General features: G+C 44.5%; 1 protein-coding gene across 1 annotated transcript in view; it reads left to right on the forward strand.

Annotated features, from left to right (window-relative positions):
• The window catches only part of LOC115216270, a 66,624-nt gene that overhangs the window by 4,328 nt on the left and 54,796 nt on the right, over positions 1–7,500 (forward strand). The gene's annotated exons all lie outside the window — the stretch shown is intronic.

A 7,500-nucleotide genomic window follows, 5' to 3' on the forward strand; every position in this document is an offset into this window, starting at 1 on the left:
ATTGGCCCCGATGGATTCCCGGCAATCCTCCTAAAAGTATGTAAGAGAGTCCTAGCAAGACCACTGCAGTTCCTCTTTCAGAGCTTCCTTGCAGCTGGCAAACTTCCAAGAAAACTGAAGGAAGGTAAAATATGCCCTATTCATAAAGGAGGTAGCAGAGCGGAGGCCAAGAACTACAGACCTATCTCTCTGACCTCACACATCAGCAAGGTCATGGAACGAATAGTCAGAAGGAAACTAATCACCTTCCTTGAAGAAAATGACTTGCAGCCTGACACCCAACATGGTTTCCGACCAGGAAGAAGCTGCTTAACTCAGCTCCTGCAGCACTATGACTGGGTGCTGAAACAACTGCTCAACCACTCAAATGTGGAAGTCATATATCTCGACTTCGCAAAGGCCTTCGATAAAGTCGATCATGAAATGATATGTCACAAACTGCGTGATCTTGGCATAGTTGGAAAACTAGGAGAATGGCTTCATGACTTTCTGAAGAATAGAAGTCAGGTGGTAGCACGCAAATAGTGAGCGGTGTTCCGCAGGGCACTGTTTTGGGACCACTACTGTTCATAATGGCCCTCTCAGACATGCCCTCAGCCACGCAGAGAGCCACGATCACAAGTTATGCAGATGATACAAAAGTTTCACAGGCAATACAGAACCCTGAAGACACTAAGCACCTGCAATGTGAGCTGGACGAAATATACAAGTGGGCTGAAAAGAATAGCATGCAGTTCAATGCTGAAAAGTTTCAAGCTTTATACTATCAGCATGCAAAACTGAATGCAATACACAATGAATACACTGGACCCGGAGGGATTGCAATCCCAGAGGCACAATCAGTGCGTGACCTGGGTATTCACATGAGTGATGACGCGACCTTTCATGCACATGTTGCTAAACTGACAATGAAATGTAGACGGCTGGCTGGATGGATTCTTAGAACCTTTAGAACAAGAGAACAAGAAACCATGATGGTCCTCTGGAAGACACTTGTCCTAAGCCACTTTGACTATTGCTCTCAGCTATGGTCACCATCCAGTGTCAAGTTGATCACAGAACTTGAGGCGATCCAACGAAGCTACACGAAGAAGATAGCCTCTGTGCAGCATATGAGCTACTGGGAGAGACTCAAGAGATTAAAGCTCTATTCCATGGAGCGTAGGCGAGAAAGATATGCCATAATATATATCTGGAAGATCCTGGAAGGTCTTGTCCCAGACTTTGGCATCGAGAGTCACACAAATGCCAGAACCGGACGCCACTGCGTAGTACCAAGGACTCCAAATTTGCCATCAAGGTGTAGGACAAGATATTGTGATAGCCTGGGCTTCAGAGGCCCACGGCTCTTCAATATCCTCCCGAAGAACCTGAGGGACCTGCATGGTGTAGATGCGGATGTCTTTAAAGTAGGACTGGATCTCTTCCTGTCAGGTGTCCCGGATGAACCAACTTCACGGCAGGAGGTGCAGATGAGGGCAGCTGCATCGAACTCTCTCATGCATCAGATGGCGTTTGCTAAAAAGCATCCGTGAGGTAAAACCGTGTAGCAAACCAAATGGCGGTGCCCCAGCATGGCCACAGCTCATTAGCTGAAACTGGAAAAATCAAAATCAAAATCAAAAATCATGATGATTTCTTTTGAATGAAACAGTTCTAGTCCTGTAGAAGCTCCTTCTATATAATAAATTAACTTACTCTGCTATGTATTGAGTACCCTATCTACTGTGGTTAACCCCGACTCAACCCGGGACCTACATATATATATATATATTATATATATATATATATATATATATATTATATATATATATATATATAACTGACAAAAAACCATTTTGAAAAACTTCTTTATATTTTCACTGTTCAAGAACAGCAACAGCTAGAAAATCAACAGCCACAACAACAAGAACAACAGAATGAGCCACTCCTAGTTCCCAGCACAATAGCTGACCCTAACATCGGTCAAGCACAACAACAACAACAACAGCCACAGCAACAAGAACAACAACAGCCACTCCTCAACTCTAGCATACTAGATGATTCACTAAATGCCAGTATCTTTTCACCGCTCTCACGGCAACCACCACAATTATCATCATCATCATCATCACCACCGCTGCCACCATCGTCTTCTATCACCAAAAATACCAACAAAAAAACAAATGAGAAACCACTGCTCTCTTCCCCCACATCACCACCTCAATACTACTGCAGTAACAAAATCTTAAAGAAACATATGAAGCAGACTGCGCCCCCCACGTCACAAACAAGAAACCCCAAAATTTGCCGCTATTCACTGCGCCAGAGGCTCTGCACAAATAGTGACTGCATCTTCACGCATCTATCTGGCACTAGACGCACTACCGGCCAAGGCTAAAGCACGCATCCCACAATAACATCAACACCACCAAATAGTAAATCGAAATTCAAAACACACACAACTCGGAGTCCCAAAATCTGCCGGTATTCCCAACGTGAGAGAATATGTCTGCTGAGTGACTGTCCCTTCACTCATCTTCCAGGGACCCGACGCACAAACAGAAACGGAACTTCAAGCCAACACACAAACCTGAATAAAAATAAAAATAAAAACACACCATGCTGCAGTAATGCTGGTCCAGTCTTTTCAGGAAGACACAAAACCAACAACAACAAAAGTGGAAACTACAACCCTATCCAACAGTGCAACCACACCTCCAGCCAAAAACTGCTCCCTAAGCAGGAAAATTCTTTTTTAGCCATGTTGAACATGGCAAAAGAGATACACAAAAATATTCTAGCCATCACTCAACACCATCCTATGCTATTACCCCAGTGCACCAATTCCCCACCTTGCTGCCACTAACACACACAAAAAATCCAAGCCCCCTGCAACAGTCAAAACCAGCCACTACACTAACCTCCACATTTCTACTCAATGCACAAGGTGTCAGCCCTTCCATCAATGCACAAAAATAGAAGGTCCTATTCATTGAAGACTGGGTTGGTAACCATCCACACCACATCCCTTTCTTCATTCTCACTGAGACCCACCTTGACAACTCCCACTTGGAAGCCGAAGTGAGAGTGAAGAATTTCACAACCATCCGCGCGGATCGTATCGGCAGAAGGAAGGGTGGAACTGCCATTTTCCAGCATGATTCGTTTACGGCAGATGGAAATAGTATATTCTCCAACGGCTACTGTGAATCAGTCACCGTGCACAACAAAGCCAATGACCTGACAGTAATTGGGCTCTATAGGCCGCCCCAAACACCCATACTGTGCTTTAAAGAATGCCTCAACAGCATTAAGTGCTTTATTCAACAGTGCCATTCTAGCAACCTACTCATGATGGGAGACTTCAATCTACCCTGTGTTGACTGGACTACAAACTGTTTGAAACCAAGCACTCCCGCCTCAACCGCTGACAAAGAAGCAGCAGAGTCACTTTTCGACTTTACGAATGAGTTTTTCTTGTCCCAACTTGTCCTTGCACCAACAAGATATCAGAACATTTTGGACCTAGTGTTTAGTAACCACACTAACACTATACATAATGTTACAGTGGAAAAAAACCTTCTTTCAGACCATGACATGGTTCTCTGTAACATGAAATTCCACCAGCCGAAAGCTAATCCTAGTGACCTCCCTCCAGCCCACCCATTTGACAACATGGATCTCCATAATGCCAACTGGGATGCAATCAGGAACGAGCTATCACATGTTGACTGGTCCTTTACACATACACACATCTCCACCAACCATAAAACATCTTGGCAGATCTTTGTAGACACCGTCACAGACATATGTGCAAAACACTCCCCACCAAGACCTGTGAACAAAAAGTGCAGAATCCCCCAAAACAGAAAAACCATTATCATAAAAATAAAAAGAACAAACAAAAAAATTAACAAACTAAAGTACTGCCAACAGCAACACACACACTGCTTGAATCCAAAAAATATAACCTCCAACAATGCATGAAGACCCTCATCAATAACCAAAGATCAGCTGAGGAGAAGTGGGCCATTGAAAAAATCAAACTCAACCCCAAAGTTTTCTTTTCATTTGCGAGGAAACGCAGGGTCACTGTCTCCATTGTTGGCCCTCTAATTGATGAAACTGGCACTCTCCAAGATAATGCCAAATCCATGGCCGAGATACTGCAGAAACAATACTGCTCTGTTTTCAGCAATCCTGATATGGCCGATCTGGGCTGTATCAGTGATGTCAACCCCCAACACACTATATCGGACATAACGTTTAGTGCCCCTGATGTCTTAGCGGCGATAAACGAAATAAAACACAATTCAGCAGTAGGCCCCGATAGGTTCCCTGCTTGTGTCCTGAAGATGTGTCGACACCAACTTGCATCTCCCCTTGCTAATCTGTGGAGAAACTCACTGGATGCTGGCTATATTCCAAAAAACCTTCTGTCCCAGTCTGTTGTCTCAGTTTTCAAAAAGGGAAACAAGTCCCTTGCAGTGAACTACCGTCCGATCTCACTCACCTCTCATATCATCAAGGTATTTGAGAGGGTGGTGAGATCTCGAATAACCCAATTTCTGGAAAGCAACAGACAGCTGATCTCTAACCAACATGGGTTCCGTAATGGAAGGGACTGCCTAACGCAGCTCCTGCATCACTTTGATGACATTTTGAGAGCTTTGGGAGAGGGCTTCAACACCGATGTCATCTACCTTGATTTCAGTAAGGCCTTCGACAGGGTCGATCACAAGATCCTATTGAAAAAACTATCCACCATTGGTCTCTCTGGAAAGTTACTGAAATGGATCAAGTGTTTCCTGACAGACAGATCTCAACATGTTGTAGTTGAAGGGGTAAAATCAAGCCCAGCCAAAGTCAGTAGTGGCGTTCCGCAAGGCACTGTGCTGGGCCCACTTCTTTTCATCATCTACATTAATGACATTAATGACATCATCAAGCACAGCAATATAAAAATCTTTGCAGATGATTCCAAGCTACAGAAGGTCATAAATGAAGCGATGCCCTGAAACTCCCATACTCCCTTCCTTCAGGTGAAACTCTCGCGGCGTCCAACAACATCAGAGACTTGGGAGTAATTGTGGACAACAACATAAGCTGGGCCACTCATATAAACACCAAAGTTGACATGGCCCGCAGAATGTGTTCCTGGATTCTCAGAACTTTCCAGTCGAGAGATATCCACACCATTATCCTTCTCTTCTCCACTTTTGCCCGACCCCACCTTGAATACTGTTGTCCACTGTGGTCTCCCCACACAATACAAAGTATCATAAAAGTTGAAGCACCTCAAAGGGCAATCACAAAAAAGATAGATGGCATGACAGGCCTCGACTATTGGAGTCGACTAGAAAAGCTAAAACTTTATTCTCTCCAACGTCGTCGTGAACGCTACATCATCTGCATGATGTGGAAAATATTCCATCAGCATTGCCCAAATGATGTTGGCATCACCTTTAAGGTACATTCAAGGCTTGGGCCCCGTGCCATCCGCCCAAAACAAAAATCGCACTCTCATCTCATAACAACAATACGGCACAATTATTTCACCTCAATTGGACCCGCTCTCTTTAACATTACACCAAAACACATTAAAACAGAAACTGACACTATAGGGTTCAAGAAGTCTTTGGACAGATTCCTTCAAGAAATCCCGGATAAACCCCCTACACCCGGATATGTCTCTGTAAACAATAACTCTCTACTTGAGTGGGCCATAGTGCCCACATTCTGACTTGAAAGACTTCACCAGGTGGTGCTATTAAGTTAGACAAGGCCTGAGCCAATAATGGCCGAAACCTATCACAGTATCAAAGTATCAAAGTATATATATATATTTATATAAGGTTAATCCAAACGGGAAAACAGAAAAAACAACAACACGTGGAACAATTACAGTATTATTATTATTAGGCGCTCAGGAAAATGGAAGACGTAGGACGTTTCGAGCGGAGCTCTTCGTCGGAAACATAGGAGAAAGAAAGATCCCGAGACGGGAGGACAGAGGAAAAAAAATTGCAGGTAGTCTTCACGAGGTCACATACTGAAAAGACGGAAGTTGTAAAAAAGGAGGAAAATGTTTTTTAAAAACAGGAGAGCTGAATCATAGAGGGAATGGTAAAAAAGGTGTGCGAGAAAACGAGGGTGTGTGTATGTGTGTGTGCGTGTGTGTGTATGTGTGTGTATGGTGGACAGTGGCTTGGAGCAGGCAGTAGTAGAGTTAAAGGAGTGTGTGGGGGTACCCTAGCAAGTGAGAAAGGCAGGTCAGTAACAGGGAGGTATGTGTGTGTGCGTGTGTATGCATGTGTGAGTGTGTGCGTGTGTGTATGTGTGTGTGAGGCGAGATAAAAAAACAAATATGTATATGTTAGTGCGTGCAGGGCGAACAGATGACAAAGCAAGTCTCGAGTGAGTGGTCAGTGGTAAAAAATGGGAGGAAGGAGGGAAGAAGGGAAGGAGGGAAGAAGGGAAGGAGGGAAGAAGGGAATGAGAGAAAGGGTGGGGGCGTATGTAACGTGCCAGTGTGTGTATATATATATATATATATATATATATATATATATATATTTATATGGTGTTTTTGCCGGCTTTGATGATCTCTGAGGGGATGCCGTCTTTTCCCGGAGCCTTATTTCTTGCTAGGGAGTCAACAGCCTTGGTGAGCTCTGCTATAGATGGCGGACTGTCAAGTTCGCACATGACTGGCAAGATCTTGACACTCTCGACTGCAGCCTCAGCCACTGTGGTCTCCCGTGAGTAGAGATCCTGGTAGTGCTCCACCCATCTATCCATTTGCTTGCCTTGATCCCTGATGAGATCTCCAGTAGTTGATTTCAGAGGAGCTGACTTGGTTGCGGATGGACCGAGGGCCTTCTTCAAACCAGCATACATCCCACGGGTGTCGCCCCTGTCAGCAGCTGACTGGATACTCTGACAGATTTCCTGCCAATACCTATTTGCACAGCATCTGGCTGTCAGTTGGGTTTTATTTCGTGCCTTTCTGAGTTCTTCGAGTGACTTTGTAGAAGAGTCACTCTTGTATTGCACCAGAGCTGCACGCTTTGCTTCGATAACTGGCTCCAGCTCTGAGAGCCCAGCATTGAACCAATCTGGGTTTTGCCTTTCTCTCATGCCGGTGTCAGTGCTGGGAAGAGGGTACAGTCCCTCAGGATATGCGGGATGCAACATCATTACGCTCTACAAAAACAAAGGTGACCGTGGTGATTGTAACAATTACCGTGGTATATCCCTTCTAAGCACTGTTGGAAAGACATTTGCCCGCGTTATCCTGGCCAGGCTACAACTACTTGCTTCTCGAATCTATCCGGAATCGCAGTGTGGCTTTAGAAGAAGCAGATCAACTATCGATATGATATTCTCCATACGCCAACTTCAGGAGAAGTCCAGAGAGCAGAAAATGCCATTATATATGGCTTCATTGATCTAACAAAGGCTTTTGACTCGGTAAGCAGAACAGGCCTCTTCCTCCTGCTCCAAAAAATCGGATGT

This window comes from Octopus sinensis, linkage group LG10 (genome assembly GCF_006345805.1).
Source record: "Octopus sinensis linkage group LG10, ASM634580v1, whole genome shotgun sequence".
Lineage (NCBI taxonomy): Eukaryota > Metazoa > Mollusca > Cephalopoda > Octopoda > Octopodidae > Octopus > Octopus sinensis.